Genomic DNA, 15,218 nt, shown 5'->3' on the forward strand with positions numbered 1-15,218 from the left:
ATTTGTATTCATCTCTCTTGTAGTCGATGGAGACATTTACCAAGCCACAGCAATTCAAATTCTGTCAGAAGAGAGGAATAACAAGGATTCTGTAAATGGTAGCCAGGTGCCCAAATCAAATTAAACTTCTCTGTCAACAGGGATTTGTTTTTTGAGAGTACAATGATAAAAAAGAGTTAACGGAGAAGTGTTCACTTCAGCTGCCATGTACCAGTTGAATTATTCTTGTTAAAAATACTAGCGTTTTCCACGTGACCTAAAGAGCCATGAAAATTAGGCACACAAAGTATAAATCTGTAGAAACAGAGGGAGAAGTGTCACAGGAGTAACCTAGGGAAATTCATTTTGAGATGAAAACCAAGAATTTTTCATTCTGACTGTTATTCCCTTGGAGATGAAAGAGACAGTTTGTTGGACTTGTCTGCAGTATAGCGTATCTATCCTAAATGTGTAGGAAGTGGAGTAGATAAGGGTAGGGAGTGGATACGCAAAAGAGGGAGCTGCAAGAATCTTTATTTTTTTTTTTTAAATGGCCTCTGAAGGCAATCTGATTGCTTATTCATTGTTTCACTCTGGCTTAGACTCTGTTTTTCTTGAAGACAAACTAAGTAATAGATTGGCTGCTCTCTGGCTTGTGTCAACAACCAGATTAATCAAGTGAGGGAGGAGTACAAAGATTGCTGATATATTTATATGAAAATAACTGAAGAAAAAAGGAAAGGTTCAGTTATCCACTGATTTTTCTTATGGTTCAAACTTAATATACTGACCTGATATATACTGTGTGATATATTCATAACTAAAGTCCCTGCACTAGAAAGTGGTGAACCTACCTCTCCAAGTTCCATGTTTTTCTATCATATGCCATTGATAATCCACCTGAATTGGGGGAGCTGATTATCAAAATGCACCTCTTCTTTCAGTTTGAAAGAAAATTTTTCTCACTCAAAAACCTACCATTTATATCACCTCACACCAGTCAGAATGGCCATCATCAAAAAAATCTACAAACAGTAAGTGCTGGAGAGGATGTGGAGAAAAGGGAACCCTCTTGCACTGTTGGTGGGAATGTAAATTGATACAGCCACTATGGAGAACAGTATGGCGGTTCCTTAAAAAACTAAAAATAGAACTACCATATGACCAGCAATCCCACTACTGGGCATATACCCTGAAAAAACTATAATTCAAAAAGAAACATGTACCACAATGTTTACTGCAGCACTATTTACAATAGCCAGGACATGGAAGCAACCTAAGTGTCCATCGACAGATGAATGGATAAAGAAGATATGGCACATATATACAATGGAATATTACTCAGCCATAAAAAGAAATGAAATAGAGTTATTTGTAGTGAGGCGGATGAACCTAGAGTCTGTCATACAGAGTGAAGTAAGTCAGAAAGAAAAAAACAAATACAGTATGCTAACACATATATATAGAATCAAAAAAAAAAAAGTGGTTCTTATGAACCTAAGGGAAGGACAGGAATAAAGACACAGATGTAGAGAATGGACTTGAGGACACAGGGAGCGGGAAGGGTAAGATGGTACGAAGTGAGAGAGTTGCATTGACATATATACACTACCAAATGTAAAATAGAGAGCTAGTGGGAAGCAGCTGCATAGCACAGGGAGATCAGCTCGGTGCTTTGTGACCACCTAGAGGGGTGGGATAGGGAGGGTGGGAGGGAGACGCAAGAGGGAGGGGATATGGGGATATATGTATACGTATAGCTGATTCACTTTGTTATACAGCAGAAAGTAACACAACATCATAAAGCAATTTTACTCCAATAAAGATGTAAAAAAACAAAACAAAACAAACAAAAAATCCTACCATTTATTTAAAAATACTGCTTTATAATTAATGCTAAATAAAGGTTATGAGCTCTTAGCTAATCAAGGGTTTAAAAATCACTTTATTTCTACATTTTTCTCCCTCCATCTGCTGCTGTTTATTGTTATTTAAGTTTTAATGCTTTGGCAGTACAGCTGGTATTTCAACAGCATTTTCCCCTAACACTTAATAATAACTCATAGCTGAGAGATGTATTAAGGCATGAGAATGTCTGTTTTCCTCAACCATCATCACTTTACTTAAAAACTTCAGAATATTTAACATCTGATCTTCATTTTAATTCTTATTCTGGCTCACAGACAGCATGGACTAGTTTATCAGAGTATTCACTGCAGTAATACTCCCTTCCTATAGATTCTCCTTCCTGGGATTACACTGAGATCATTGCCCTGGACCATTATCTTCCATATTCTGAGAGGGTATTAGCAATGGCTCAGATAATGAGACTTTATTGTGGCTATTTGTGTTTCCTCTGTGTATTAGATGAAGGTGGAACGTTCTTTGGAGAAATTATTGCAAAGAAACAGCTCTTTTTCTCCATTATTATTTAACTTAGGAATTTTTAATCAGTTGAATTCATAAGTCCATACTTCTGAATCAGATAATGAGCATATGTGTGTGTATATGTGTGTGTGTATGTATATATAATATGTATACATATATATGTATATATGCATATATAAAATTTTAATATATTAAATATATATTTGTGTATTTAAATGAAATAAATATTTTTAAATATACATATAAATTTTAATATATATGTATGTATATCCTTTAAATAGTCTCAATAAAGAAATTTTGTTTACATGCATTTTTTTGTTTGTCAAAAGTGTATATTATAGTATTCCTTTATTAACTCTCAGATTAAACCTTTTTATATGTTAGGCGATTTTCTGGGCACTGGAGATTACAGGAGCAGAAAAAAAAGTACCCGAAAAACCAAATCTGTCCTCCTGGATTGTATATTCTATGGGAAGAGGGCAGACAATAAACAAATAACCAAGTATATGGATCCTATGTCAGATGCTAACAAGTGTTGTGAAAGGGAAAAAATAAATAAATAAAACAGGGTCAGGGGAATGGCGAATGTGTGTTAATTTCTATTTTATGTTGGGTTGCTATGGAAGGGAACTTCTGATCAGAGTACTGAGGAAAGTTAGGGAGTGAATGGCTCATTCAGTCCATTCAAAGTGGCTGTAGTGACATGAGCTAGGATGGTAGTAAGAGATGAGAAGAAAGAAGTATTAAGGGGCTAGATTTGCAGGCCCTTTCAGGCTCATAGGAAGGACTAGGTTTTTGTTTTTGTTTTTTTTAATAAATTTATTTATTTATTTTTGGCTGTGTTGGGTCTTCGTTTCTGTGCAAGGGCTTTCTCCAGTTGCGGCGAGCAGGGGCTACCCTTCATCGCGGTGCACGGGCCTCTCACTATCGTGGCCTCTCCCGTTGCGGAGCACAGGCTCCAGACGCGCAGGCTCAGTAGTTGTGGCTCACGGGCCTAGTTGCTCCGCGGCATGTGGGATCTTCCCGGACCGGGGCACGAACCCGTGTCCCCTGCATTGGCAGGCGGATTCCTAACCACTGCGCCACCAGGGAAGCCCAGGACTAGGTTTTATGTTTGCTGAGATGGGAAACCATTGAGAGAGATATGATCTGATTTAAATTTTAAGACAGGCATGCTGGCTGGCTATAGTGGGAAGGAAAGTAGTGAAATTGTTCACTCAGTTTGAGAGACTATGGTCCATAAAAACACTCTTTGTGGTCTACATCTCTTGTGCATACAAGAAAGCAAAAGCAAAAGTTTTGGGCATAATATTGAAGTGAAGTTTTTTTTTTCTTATTTAGACACCTCTTGCTGATTTTTCACATACATAGTGAAAATAACAGGCTTTTGGTTCAAAAACAAGGCATGAGTATGAACTTAATCAAGACTGAGTAAATTGTACATATCTTCAATCAACGTGGTATACCATATTAACAAATTGAAGGAGAAAAGCCATCTCAATAGATGCAGAGAAAGCTTTCGACAAAATTCAACATCCAGTTATGATAAAAACCCTCCAGAAAGTAGGCATAGAGGGAACTTTCCTCAACATAATAAAGGCCATATATGACAAACCCACAGCCAACATCGTCCTGAATGGTGGAAAACTGAAACCATTTCCACTAAGATCAGGAACAAGACAAGGTTGCCCATTCTCACCACTATTATTCAACATAGTTTTGGAAGTTTTAGCCACAGCAATCAGAGAAGAAAAAGAAATAAAAGGAATCCAAACTGGAAAAGAAGAAGTAAAGCTGTCACTGTTTGCAGATGACATGGTACTATACATAGAGAATCCTAAAGATGCTACCAGAAAACTGCTAGAGCTAATCAATGAATTTGGTAAAGTAGCAGGATACAAAATTAATGCACAGAAATCTCTTGCATTCCTATACACTAATGATGAAAAATCTGAAAGTGAAATTAAGAAAACACTTCCATTTACCATTGCAACAAAAAGAATAAAATATCTAGGAATAAACCTACCTAAGGAGACAAAAGACCTGTATGCAGAAATTTATAAGACACTGACGAAAGAAATTAAAGATGATACAAATAGATGGAGAGATATACCATGTTCTTGGATTGGAGGAATCAATATTGTGAAAATGACTCTACTACCCAAAGCAAGGGACAGATTCAATGCAATCCCTATCAAACTACCACTGGCATTTTTCACAGAATTAGAACAAAAAATTTCACAATTTGTATGGAAACACAAAAGACCCCAAATAGCCAAAGCAATCTTGAGAAAGAAAAACGGAGCTGGAGGAATCAGGCTCCCTGACTTCAGACTATACTACAAGGCTACAGTAATCAAGACAGTATGGTACTGGCACAAAAACAGAAATATAGATCAATGGAACTGGAGAGAAAGCCCAGAGATAAACCCACACACATATGGTCACCTTATCTTTGATAAAGGAGGCAAGACTATACAGTGGAGAAAAGACAGCCTCTTCAATAAGTGGTGCTGGGAAAACTGGACAGCTACATGTAAAAGAATGAAGTTAGAACACTCCCTAACACCATACATAAAAATAAACTCAAAATGGATTAAAGACCTAAATGTAAGGCCAGACACCATCAAACTCTTAGAGGAAACCATAGGCAGAACACTCTATGACATAAATCACAGCAAGATCCTTTTTGACCCACCTCCTAGAGAAATGGAAATAAAAACAAAAATAAACAAATGGGACCTAATGAAACTTAAAAGCTTTTGCACAGCAAAGGAAACCATAAACAAGACCAAAAGAGAACCCTCAGAATGGGAGAAAATATTTGCAAATGAAGCAACTGACAGAGGATTAATCTCCAAAACATACAAGCAACTCATGCAGCTCAATATCAAAAAAACAAACAACTCAATCCAAAAATGGGCAGAAGACCTAAATAGACATTTCTCCAAAGAACATATACAGATTGCCAACAGACACATGAAAGAATGCTCAACATCATTAATCATTAGATAAATGCAAATCAAAACTACAATGAGATATCATCTCACACCAGTCAGAATGGCCATCATCAAAAAATCTACAAACAATAAATGCTGGAGAGAGTGTGGAGAAAAGGGAACCCTCTTGCACTGTTGGTGGGAATGTAAACTGATACAGCCACTATGGAGAACAGTGTGGATGTTCCTTAAAAAACTAAAAATAGCACTACCATATGACCCAGTAATCCCACTACTGGGCGTATACCCTGAGAAAACCGTAATTCAAAGAGTCATGTACCAAAATGTTCATTGCAGCTCTATTTACAATAGCCAGGACATGGAAGCAACCTAAGTGTCCATCAACAGATGAATGGATAAAGAAGATGTGGCACATATATACAATGGAATATTACTCAGCCATAAAAAGAAACAAAATAGTTATTTGTAGTGAGGTGGATGAACCTAGAGTCTGTCATACAGAGTGAAGTAAGTCAGAAAGAGAAAAATACCATATGCTAACACATATATATGGAATCTAAAAAAAAGAAAAGAAAAATGCAGACCTACTAGAGAATGGACTTAAGGATACGGGGAGGGGGAAGGGTGAGCTGGGACAAAGTGAGAGAGTGGCATGGACATATATACACTACCAAATGTAAAATAGAGAGCTAGTGGGAAGCAGCCGCATAGCACAGGGAGATCAGCTCGGTGCTTTGTGACCACCCAGAGCGGTGGGATAGGGAGGGTGGGAGGGAAGGAGATGTAAGAGGGAAGAGATATGGGGATATATGTATATGTATAACTGATTCACTTTGTTATAAAGCAGAAACTAACACAACATTGTAAAGCTATTATACTCCAATAAAGGTGTTAAATATATATATATATATATATATATATATATATATATATATATATATAGTGACAAAAAAAAAAAAAACTAGTCTAGCATGCTATGTTAGAAAGCAAATGGACTTGTCTCCTATTCCTTTGTTCCTCAGAGACTTTACCAAAATGATGTGGAACTATATCCTCTTCTCCAAGAACAGTGGAGGCTCTAGATTTCTGTACCAAAGGGATTAGGGGCACAAACTGGTTGGGATTATTGGAAGTAGGAGGCTAGAGAGCTTTCCTTGAAGTTGTACTTGCTCACTGTGATTTACTTATATTTTATGTTACAGACAAATGTAGCAACAATTCTTAGAGGCTTTTATGTTTAAGATTAAGAAAATGTCAGCTCTTTATATCAAATAATATTATTAATATAAAAATTATAATCATAAAAAAAAGAAAATTTTTAGAAAAGTATTCACATATAAATGCAACAAGATCTGAAAGAGGATTTTTACTGAAGTAAAGAAAAAAACAAAAAAATTAAGAAGGTAATTTCTAAACTGACATATTCATATGTTAGAATACCGTGTAGTATTTTATAAGGTTGAAACAAACAGAAATCTATTGTTGAATAAAAGAAGCATGTGAAAAATGATTTATACTGGATAATAGATTTTATATAATTAAATATGTATTTTAAAAAAAATTGTGCATATCTGTGCATATTTTGCCACCATAGGGAGTTAGGCACTGTAGAAAATGTACTTGAAACTATAAAATCAGAGAGTGAAATAGTTGTCGAAGCCGTTACTCCTATTTAATGCTCAAATTTAAATCAGTACAGCACAAATGGAATTTATTTTTGCATGAATCCTCTTTTGTGATCACTCTTCATCTGTAAATATGGAGCAATACTAGATATAGTACCATATTAATAATTAAGAAAACACATAGCCAAACACATAGAAAAGGAAATCTCTAAGTCTAAATGCCAGAAATTAATAGATGACTCAAATCCAAACGGAACCTTGAAGGGATGCCCAAAGGACTATCAGATACAGCCTCGAGTCTCTTCAGGATAGGGCATTAGAAGAGAAATCCCTGTAGATAGATCCAGGCAAGTGCAAAGAAATGTTGCTGACTTGCCAAGCCCTAGACAGAATTATAAGTAATTTTATGAGAGAAAAATCAAGAACCCAAGTCTCCATCAAAAACAAGTGTGTGGTCAAAACTTATAGTAACTACATGAAGCAGAAATAAGCTTTGAAATTAGTAAAAAAACTTGTCAGAGACCAAAAGAATCCTGTGGGACTGATGCTTAAGGAAACAAACAAACAAAAACCTCAATTACTCTATAAGGACAATTCTGTACCCCTGGATGCATGGGACACAAAAAGGAAAAAGTAAGTTACCCACTGAAGTTAATCTCTTTCTGTGTGTGTGTTGTGTTTGTATATATTTTATATATATATATATATATATATATATATATATATATATATATATATACACACACACATATATATATCTGTATTTATATTATACATATATCTGTATTTATATTATATATATAACTTTTCTTTTACAAACACAATCTTTGCAGTGAGTTAACAGAGGCAAGCAAGCAATCTCCCACTGAAGATGATACCTAAAATACATATATATACTTTTTTTGTACAAAGAAATAATTTCAAGGGAGAGTTAGCAGAGGCAAGCATGACTATAAGATACTAAGAAACAGTAATAATAGAATAATTTGAAAAAGATATTAATAAGTATGTTTATAGTTCTTTAACTAAATATAAAAGTATTAAAATAGTTGAGGAAGAAATAGCAACCTAATGTAATGACAGGTTTTAATACTAAGAAAGTTTTTTGAAAAAGAACAAAATGAACTATTAGAAATAAAAATATGATCATTGCAAAAACAAAATCTTCCATGGACGTGTAAAATTGAATATAAATGAAGAAAGAATTAGTAGAATTGATGAGGCACAATATTAAAGAAGTACAGACAGATAATTTAGAATTGAAGAAAGACTTGACTTCTCAGGTTGTGGAAGCAAATTAGTTACCTAGTAGGACAAACAAAACAAATCCACATAAAGACACAGCACAGTTGAATTTGGTGCAGTGTATCAACTTCAAAGAGAAAATCTTAAAAACAATAAAAAGAAAAATAAAGTTACCAATAAAGAATGATGACAACTTACTTCTCATAAGCAATAAGAGGAACAAGAAGACAGTGGAATGATATCTTTAAAATTCTGAGGAAAATGAGGTGTTAACCTAGAGCTCTATATCCAATTAAAGAATTATTTAAGAGTGATAGGGAAAAAAAAGACTTTAAAAATTCTCAAAGAATGAGAAAGCTTGCAACTCATAAAATGTTGTTGAAAGATCTTCTCTATTAGGAACATCAGCAAGATTAAACCCAAAGAGAAAGAATGCCAAAGCAAGAAGCAGTGGTAAGTTTGAAAATTTGTAAACAAGTCAGTGAATATAAATATGCTTGACTGTAAAACACTTAAAATTATAGTGATTATTTTGAGAGGGTTTTAAAAACAAATTAGAAAGGCAGTTGACAATATTCCATACCCTTTCATGATTAAAACAGACTCAAAAAAAAAGGACCAGGAAAGAACTTCCTCAACCTAATAAAGGGTATCAACAAAAAAACTCCACAACTAACATTATGCTTAGTGGTGAAACGCTGAGAGCTTTCTCCAGAGATCACGAATAAGATGAGGATGTCCACTCTCACCACTTATATTCTGCATTGTATTGGAGGTTCTACCCGTGGAAATTAGGAGGAAAAAAAGACATATGAGGCATCCAGATGGGAAAAGAAATAAAATTGTCTCTATTTGCACATGACATTTTCTTATATATGAAAAATACTGTCAAATCCAGAAGATACTTTTAGTGCTAATAAATAAGTTCAGCAAGGCGTCCAGATACAAGATCAGAATGCAAAAATCAATTGTATTCCTATACAGTAGCAATAAACAAACCAAAAATGAAATTAAGAAAAACGTCCCCTTTGCAATAGAATCAAAAAGCATGAAATAAGAATGAAATTAACGAAAGAACTGTAAAACACATTTGGAAAACTATGAAACATTGCTAACTTAAGGAACCTGTAAATAAATGGTAAGATATCCCATGTTCATGGATAGGAGGACAATATTGTTAAGATGACAATACTATCAGAGTGAGTACATCTAGACTTGATGCAGTTCCTGTTAAACTCCCATCTGGATTCTTTGCAAAATTAAAAAGTTGGTCCTAAAATTCACATGGAAATTCAGGGAGCCAAAAATAGAGAAAATAATCTTGAAAAAGAAGAACATGGTAGGAGGACTCACACTTTCCAATTTCAAAACATACAATAAAGCAATGTTAATCAAGAGAGTATAGTACTTACATAAGGATAGACTATATATCAATGGGATAGAATAAAAAATAAAATAAAACCATGTGTTTATAGTCAACTGATTTTCAGCTAGTGGGCCAAGACCATTCAATTAAGAAGGTATAGTCTTTCAGTAAATGGTAATGGCTTAACTGGATAGCTACATGCAAAAAAACGCATTTGGATTCTTCATATCATATATAAAAATTAATTCAAAATGAATCAAATATCTAAGTATAGAATCTAAAACTATAAAACTCATAGAAGAAAATATAGGAGTAAATCTCATATTTGATAATGGAATCTTAGATATGACACAAAAGCACAAACTAAAAATTATATTAATTTAAATTAATCTCATCAAAATTAAAACTTTTGTGTTTCAAGGACATTACCAAAAAGTGAAACAAACAAACAAACAAACAAAAAACAGCCCACAGAATGGGAGAAAATATTTGCAAATCATATATCTTTTTTTTTTCTGGTTTCTTTTTTTTTAAATTAATTTTTATTGGAGTATAGTTGCTTTACAATGTTGTGTTAGCTTCTACTGCACAGCAAAATGAATCAGCTATACATATAAATATATCCCCTCCATTTAGGACACTACAGTGCATTAAGTAGAGTTCCCTGTACTATACAGTATGTTCCCATCAGTTGTCTATTTTATACACAAATCATATATCTAACTAAGGACATGTATCTAGAATTTACAAAGAGTTCTTACAACTCAATTATAGAAAGAAAAATAACACAATTAAAAATGGGCAGAGGATCTGAATAGAGATTTCTCCAGAGAAAGTATACAAATGACTAAGTACGTGAAAAGATGCTCAAAGTCATTAGTTATCTGGGAAATGCAAATCAAAATCAAAATGAAATGCTACTTCACACCCACTAGGAAGGCTGTAATCAAAAAGACAATTAGTTTCAAGTGTTAGAGCAGATGTGGTAAGAGTGTAAACTGCTGGCAGGAATGTAAAATGGCTTTTCTGCTTTTGGAAATAGTCTCAGTTCCTTTAAAGGCTAAACATACAGTTATATGTGACCCAGCAATTCTACTCCTACCTGGATATACACCTAAGAGAAATGAGAGCCTATGTCTACACCAAAACTTGTACACAAATGTTCATAGCAGCATTTTTCATAATAGCCAAAAAGGAGAGATGACCTAAGTGTCCATCAACTGATGAATGATAAATAAAATAGGGTATAGCCATATAATGGAATATTATTCAGCAAACTAAGAGAAATGAAGTTCTAGTACATGCTACAACCTGCATAAATCTGAAATACATCATGTTAAGTGAGAGACACAAAGGACCACGTGTTGTAGAATTTCATTTATATTAAGTGTGCAGAGTGGGCAAATCTATAGAAACAGAAATTAGGTTAGTGGTTTCCTAGGGCTGAGGGTTGGGGGATGTGGATTTATGTCTAAGGAATGTGGGAAGTCTTTTGGGGGGTGATAAAAGTGTTCTAAAATGTATTGTAGTAATGGTTGCAGAGCTCTGTAAGTATATAAATATATTACAAGCACTTTGAATTGTATACTTTACATGGGCAATTGTATGATATGTGAATTATATCTCAATAAATCTGTGAAAAACGTTAGTAATTAAATGATAGACATGAACATGGAATATTTAGGGGAAAGATTCTATAAAAATAATTTTGTTCCCTATAGGAACAGAAGAATTAATACTGATTAATTTTAGACTGTTAACTTAAGCATGCATGCTAAATTTTTGAGAGCAACAATTAAGAATAGAAACAGAAATATTTAACATAAACCAGTAGCTGGAAGGAGAAGAAATGACTAGAACTGAATTAATAGAAGGTAGAAAAGGAAAAAAAAAAAAGCAAAGAAAAACATCATAAATCCAAATATATAAGTAATTCACAAAAATATGTAAGTCATCTAAACCTCTTTTAAAAAATAGAAATTCTGATATTGAATAAATAACAAAAAATATTTCTAGAGAACTTTTTAAAGAGTAATGGCACAGAAAAGCTGAAGGTGAAAGGATGGGAAAACATCTTTCAGGCAAATGCTAACTAAAAGAAAGCTGGTATAGCAATACTCATATCAAAAAAGATTGATAGACTTCAAGGCTTAAAGCATTCTCACAAATAAAGACTTTCATACATGATAGAAGCAATGTTTCTCTAGGGAAGTAGAGTAATCTTAAATGTCCACATGCCTGGAAAATAGTCTCAAACTAGAAATAAATAATAGTAAAGGCCATTAAAAGGAATGATAGTAGAAGATTTTAAATAACTTTCCCAGAAACTGATAGATCAGGCAAATATAAGTTAGTAAAGTTAGAAGAGATTTGAACAATACAGTTAACAAGTCCAATCTAATGAACATGTATAGTACCATGTATAATTTGGCAATACACAGTTTTTAAAAGCACACCTGTGCTTCATTTTTTTTTAAATTTTATTGGATTATAGTTGATTTACAATGTTGTGTTAGTTTCAGGTGTACAGCGAAGTGGTTCAGCTATACATATACATATATTCATTCTTTTTCAGATTCTTTTCTCATATAGGTTATCACAGAATATTGACTAGAGTTCCCTGTGCTGTACAGTACATCCTGTTGGTTATCTATCTTAAATGTATAGTAGTGTGTTTATGTAAATACCAAGCTCCTGATTTGTTTTTAAAATATGAAGAACCTAAACCTTTATTGGAACACAAGTCTCCACAAATACCAGACAGTATCTAGGTAGATGATACTCATTGATCACACTGAAATAAAAATAGAAATCAATAAAAATATATAGCCTTACTCCCTTCCCGTATGTTTAAACATCAGAAGACACATGTCTAAATAATTTATGAGTGAAATAAGTCATAATGGCAATCATTCAATATTTAATACTGAGTGTCAATGAAAATACTACATACCAAAACTTGTGAAATATTGCTAAAGCAATGTATTGATTTATATACTTAGGTATTTATGTTAGAAAGGAAAATATACTGAAAAGAAGCTAAGATTAATTTCAAGTATAAACCACAAAAAATTAAACAGTAAATTATTATAAAGTAGAGGGAAGGTAAAATAACTTCATTTGATTAACAGACATCAATAGACCCTCAGATAATTTAGGAAACGATCATAGCACAGGAAATGTAAACAGACTGTGGGTATTCTCCACTTCTACGTTTTCTTTATCACCCACAGGGAAAAATGAAATCATACTTTATTGCTGATACTCATGTGGAAAAAAAAACGGAGGCACAAAATGACCCCAGATTATTATCCAAAGTCAAGAAGGTAATACCAGAAATTGATATTACTGCTATCGTTACCATTGAAATTACCTCAGTCTCTAAAAATTGGACTTAGTATTCATAAATTGATATTTGAAGATCAGATTCTTTAATGCATAATAGTGAACAATATTTGAAATAGTATAAATAATAACTGCACTGAGAGAAACCAAATATCATATTATGGGAGGCTGAACAAAACACAGGCTGTAATGAGCTTGCTTTCTTTAGCATTATAAAATCTATGACAGTTTTTCCATAGAATATATAAAATAGTTTGAATAATTATAATGTTTGACTTTGGTAATTGTAAGGCAATAATAATGGCCTGGTGAAAAGTATCGTTTTTCTTTTACTTATCATATTTTACTTATTATTCATCTACTTTTTAGTTTATCATACAAACCATGCTGATCAGTCATAAAACTGCCTTAATACAGGGCAATTTAGACTTTTTTCCCTCACTGAACTGTACTTTTTCCCAAGTACACTTTGTGACATATGAATGAGCATTTACTATGCTATAAATAACTTAGTTCTGCAAATAAATAAAGCATTACATTGTTTATCTGGAAGATAGCTGATATATTAAATTATTTGGCTATTTCCTGTATGTCGTACTGTGCTAAACTTCATGGGATTTGGATTCAGAAGACTTTTATCCTAGCTCAACCACTTTCTAGCTCTGTGATCTCAAGAAAGGAAAAAAAAAATTCTGTGAACCATTGTTTCCAATCTGTAAAACAGGGCATATACCTCACAGTACTGTATTAAGAATTAAATTAGATAGTGTACATGAAAGTCAGTTTGGAACTGTCAAGTGGTTTGTAATACTGTCACTAATATCTAGATATTTGATAGACTCAATTGGTTTTCATTTGCATATTGATTGACTGACTAAAATCACAGCATTTTATTGTCACTAGTTCTCCAAACCAGAAGGATATAGAAATCCCAAGACAGAAAATTAAACACCCTGACTTGAATTTTTGTCCGCCTAACTTCATTCTGTGATTCCCAAGATGATTTGAGGGAAAATGCCAGAAACAGATCCATAACCTGCCCAGGAGACACGCTATAAACACAAGACACAACCAGGCTTATGTCAGAGCGGGTGATTGAAAAATTAGAGAAGTTTAGGATGGAAAACTCTGCAATCCCAGACGGCCTCCATCCAGCGAGCATTGTGCACTGTCGTAAGGGACTTGGGAGAACCTGTGGCCGACATGTGCGAGTCATGTCTGGAAACCCAGGGCACGCAGGTGGATGGCGCTGGGCTGAGCACTACACCTGTCTTTGTATTAATGCTTGCAACTCCGCGTTGCTTTTCATCAGGGCTCCCGGGCAGGCTTCGCAGACACACCAGCTTTTCGAGGAGATGGTAAAGCCGTTCTGGAGAGAGAAGTCTTAGACTCCTGTGACAAAGTCAGTGTTTGAGGGTCGCACAGTAAACTGGAATAAAACAAAGGCCTCCTGATAGTCCTCTTTCCATGAATCTGCTGTGTGGTTTGCTTCGTATTTTTATTTTTTTATTTTTTTTTCGTATTTTTATTAAAACCAATCTCTGTTTAAATTTGGCTTAGGAATTAAACAAACATTTACAAAGCACTTACTATGTGGGCGACAATGTGCAAGGCATGAGGAATATACAGAAATGAGTACCGACTAGTACCTGCATAAAAGGAATTTGTATTTAAGGGATAGAAAGGCGTCCATTCATAACTTGCAAAAAAATGTAAGCATTGTAATAGTGGTATAAATAAATGTTAAGTGAGCTAAAAGACAGAGTACTTTTGGTGGAGTTATTGTGGAAGGCTTCGTAGAGTGAATGGCAATGGGATAGTTAATTGGATGTTTATAGAAGTCTAAGGAGGAAGGAAGCAGTGAAGACAGAAGGAGTAGCTTAAGTAAATGTACATGTATGTGAAAGTTTGTGACAGATTTATAAATTAGCAAATCATCTGGGATTAGTAAGTAGTCTGATTGACTAGATTATAAAGCATATGTGTATGGCTGTATGGATGAATGTGAAAGTTAAGAGACAGGAATGATTGTGGGGATTAAGTAAGGTTGGAAGGGTAGGCGGGGGTCAGATGGTGAAGACCCTGAAACTGAAAAAGAAATTGTTTTCTATTTTGTAGAAAATGGGGCAGGAATGGGGAACAGGTGATGAAGTGAACATGATGATTCTGGTAGAAATGTGGTTACTGGATTAAGGAGAGAAGGATAGAAATAGAGCAATTGAATGGCTAGTATAATGAATCAACTCATGGGGCTTGGAAAAAGATGAAGTCAGATATTTCAGACATGGGATATATCATGTCTCTGATTAA

General features: G+C 34.1%; 1 long non-coding RNA gene across 2 annotated transcripts in view; it reads left to right on the forward strand.

Moving 5' to 3' along the window:
* LOC132376608 (uncharacterized) overlaps positions 1-15,218 on the forward strand; it is a 327,563-nt gene that overhangs the window by 65,680 nt on the left and 246,665 nt on the right. The gene's annotated exons all lie outside the window — the stretch shown is intronic.

This window comes from Balaenoptera ricei, chromosome 1 (assembly GCF_028023285.1).
Source record: "Balaenoptera ricei isolate mBalRic1 chromosome 1, mBalRic1.hap2, whole genome shotgun sequence".
Lineage (NCBI taxonomy): Eukaryota > Metazoa > Chordata > Mammalia > Artiodactyla > Balaenopteridae > Balaenoptera > Balaenoptera ricei.